Here is a 3,830-nt window from a genome sequence, read left to right as displayed (position 1 = left end):
TCCCTCTGCTCTGCCCCTGCCCCCGGCCATGGCAGAGCAGAGGTAGAGCACCTCTGCGCCGCCGCCTGAGGCCGCCTGCCACCGCCACCAATGCCTCTACGCCCTGACTAAGTGCTGCGCCGCTGCCCGGCAATGCCTGCGCCGTCACCGCACGACCGCACGCCCGACCGAGCCATGCGTGCCGCCGTCCACCCGCGCCTGCCCCAGCCGCGCTTCGGTCTCCCTCAGCTTCAATGCCGCGCACACCCGACGCCTCCACTCCCTCCTCCCCTCTCCCTGCTCGCTATAAAAGGCCCCAGCCCTCGGCCCGCGCGCCCGAGCTCCCTCGCCGCCCGCCATTGCCGCGCCGAGCTCGATCCTCCGCCCCACCCCGTCCCAAATCGGCCACCCCAGCAGCTCCCCACCTCCCACTGGTCCTTCCCGACCCGGTCTCGCCCTCCCTCCCTCGCCGGGGCTTGCCGGAGCCGAGCAGCACCGGCCACCGGAGCACTGCTCCGCCGCACCTCCTCCTCCGGCCGCCTCCGCCCCAACCGACGCCACCTGCAGGTCCCTCTCGCCGCCCCAGTACTCCCCGGCCCCTTCCCCACCGCCTCCTACGAACCCCTCGCCGGAATCCGGCCCAGCTCGCCGCCGGCCACCCCCAAGGGCCACATTGCTTCGATTTAGATTTTCTTAGGGTCTTTCCTACAAAATACCGAGGGTCTATCTGTAAAACCCGAGCTCCACTCTAGTTTTTCAAATATGCAAACTTATAAAATCCACCAAAAAGTAGAACAATCCTGAAAATGCAAACTAAAATGTTTTGAATTCCTTGCAACTAGATCTACAACTTTTCTTACATTCCCATGTTCATTTTCTAAATATTTCTTACTCTAGAATAAGAGTTAGTTTAAATAGCTTTTATGTGTATCTTTTGTTCTAAGCTAGCACTAAGGTTGATTTTTGGACAGTAGTTTAGATCCTATGAGTTTAACTCTGTGTAAAATTTTCAGAGCCAGAGGACATCTCTAGCTATAGATTTTATTAAATCTTGTTCTATGCCTAGACTAGATGGGTTTAATTGCTCTAGGTGATCTACTGTTATTCATGAGATGAAACTTTTACAGTACTACTAAACTGACACCTGGAGGTTGTAGAAAAAGTTTAGGACTTTTTGCTTCAGTGGAACTTGCTTATTTAATTTTTCCATGAATAAATACATTAAATCAAGATAATTAGTTCCTATACTTAGAAAATTATGAACATTTTACCAGAGATCAGGTTTGAGTAGTTAAACATTATAGGAACGTTTGAGGTACAGAGACTAAGTAGATATGTAAGTAAAAATGAATCTGGATTAATGCATATTTATATTGCCTTATTTTCTATACTCTGTATACTGCTCAATAAAATCTAATAACTGTGAGTAGAGTTAATATGGATATGCTAGCACCCTGTGCGATTTTTTGGGAACACTTTCTATACAAGTTGCACCACCGAAGGGGCCCTTTCCAGTATAGCGTCGCGTCGGTCATTGTCGTAGGACGGACCCCCTTGGGATCCGCCCCATTGCTTTGCCTTCGCTTTTCTTCCTCTGGGCATCAAAGCAGGGCGTAGACCCGTTACTTCTTACTATGGTGAAGGGGATGCCATTATTCCCAATTTTATCGATCCTTAATGATCGGTGATGGCAATTTATGCTTTTATTGCCTCTCAGACTTCTCATTCTTACTTAAGCTTAAGATCGAGACAGAATAGTTGGGCACTGGCATTCCCACAGGCTATTGTACGAGGAGAGAATCGCACCTTTGATAAAAAACAATTTGTTCTGTATCAATGCTTGCATAGTTTGTTCTGTATAAATAGAACTACGTTCTACTAGTAGCGGTTTATTTTATTTTTCATGTTTAATCTGCTGCATAAAAAGAGCTGAAATTTATAAAGTAAACTAGTTGCTCAAAGAGATACCTTGTGTAAAAATTTCAACAACGGAAACCTGACCTAACTTCCATTACAAATTTCCACGTGTCTTGTGTCTTTTTATGAAGAAACAAAATTCCCGCACATGAGAAACACACACTTACCTAATGAAATAAGTAAACAACAAAATATTTCATGACTAAAATTGAGTTTTGCTGGATTACGACTTTATAGTGAAATAACCAATGAATCTTTACCATCAAAATGACTCATACCTATATAGTCATATAGAATCAACTACTCTCGCCGACGGAACCTACGAGCTGGTGCTGAAGTCCGAGAGTGAGCAGCGTGAAGCTCAAGTGAATCTAACTGAAGTCGCCAAAATTCGGAAGAGCCCAAGGCTAGCCTTGCTCAGGAAGGCAAGCCCCGGAGCATAACCCTTATTTTTAAAATTATGCAATATTGTAATTCTAGTTACTTGTGCAATTATGTTTATAGGAGTTTGGTTGAAACCTTAGTTGTATGATCCTAGGTACCCATGTTATGAACAGTAGTTGTAAAGTTCGCTAGATTGCCATGCTAACAGGACTATGGTAAAAGTCGAGTGATTTCCTGTCACTCGCGAGATATAGGACTTGTTTGTTTACTTATGTTGAAATCATAAGGTTAACGAGCGGGGCTATTTATGATATTCAAGTTGATGGTTGAGGCCACTTCTGTATAGTGAAAATGGCTAAGGTTGCAGTGTGTGGTACTGGTGGTCAAGTTTTTGAACGTACTAACCACATGCTAAGAATATGGTAATCGGTAAGCTTAAGTACCTGATTGAACCGGAGCGTGGAACATACCACCCCACTGTCTTGACTTCATTCCCATGCGGCCATATGGTGAGTGCAGAGCGCGGCTCTGTACTCGAGGGCAGTGGTCCTGTTCCGCAAAATGAGAATAAAGGGGAAAAGTTGCACGTGTGACTTTAGGAGTAACCATATGACGTGTGTTTAGGTTTGCCTTGCAAGGTTAAGAAATTCGATTGGAATCATCCGTTTCTCGCGGCCATTGAGACTGCTTGGCCCTTTTACCACATAGAGTAAGAAGAGGAACAATGAAGAGGATGATTAATATTGTTGGATGTTTAAACTAATTTCCTTCAACCATGTGTGACGTTGGATAGTTGCTGACCTAGAACGATTAATCAAACTAGAATTTGAAGCTAAAAATTTTAAATTAAGGACCTAGCCTTTGTTGCTTTTCGGCAAAATAAACCCTTCGAGCTAGAAGCCTTGCATGTCTAGGAGTCGGCTAAGTATATTCCAATAGTTGGGTAAACTTTGCTGAGTATTAGCATACTCAGCCTTGCTTGTGGCTCTATTTTCAGGTATGTCTTTTGAGGATATTATTGCCGGCCTGATTTGGCCATGTTCTCTTCCTCCTAGTTGGTCCGTGGAATGAGGTGCATCCCCAACCAACAATGACAACACCGAGTGAGGTCATGTACAGGCTTCATCGTGACCTCCTGTATCATCGAGTAGAATTATCGTTATCTTTCCACTGCACTTTAAACTCTGATGCACTTTGTTTTATAAATTCGAACTTGGTTTGTAATAATAATTAACGTTGTACTCTGTGTTGTAAAAATTGTGGATTCTTGTAATCTCTAGGCTCACCTTTGTATGGATTGTATGTATGCATTGTTTCGATCGGAAATCCAGTAGTTGCATCGGGATGTTACCCGATAGACTATCCGGTTACTCCATTTTAAGTGCGTGTTAGCTCGGATTGCCTTTATAGTGATGGTTAGCGTACTTAAGCCGGATTAATTTGGGCGGTTTTGCCACAGCTGATATCAGAGCTGAAATGCATACATCAAAGAGTACAAAGACTTAAACAAATATTTTCATAAAACTTGACCAAAAAAATCGTGTTTAAAA

At 44.3% G+C, this 3,830-nt stretch overlaps 1 long non-coding RNA gene across 1 annotated transcript; it reads left to right on the top strand.

The window, feature by feature from the left end:
* Positions 1-259: 259 nt before the first annotated feature.
* On the top strand, positions 260-3,582 carry LOC112901173. Its single transcript, XR_003230258.1, has 2 exons — positions 260-546; positions 3,278-3,582. It is a non-coding gene; the product is annotated as an uncharacterized LOC112901173 (long non-coding RNA).
* Positions 3,583-3,830: the final 248 nt, after the last annotated feature.

Source organism: Panicum hallii, chromosome 7 (assembly GCF_002211085.1).
Source record: "Panicum hallii strain FIL2 chromosome 7, PHallii_v3.1, whole genome shotgun sequence".
Taxonomy (NCBI): domain Eukaryota; kingdom Viridiplantae; phylum Streptophyta; class Magnoliopsida; order Poales; family Poaceae; genus Panicum; species Panicum hallii.
Note: the sequence above shows the minus strand (reverse complement) of the source record. Positions and strands in the feature narration are given on the sequence as shown.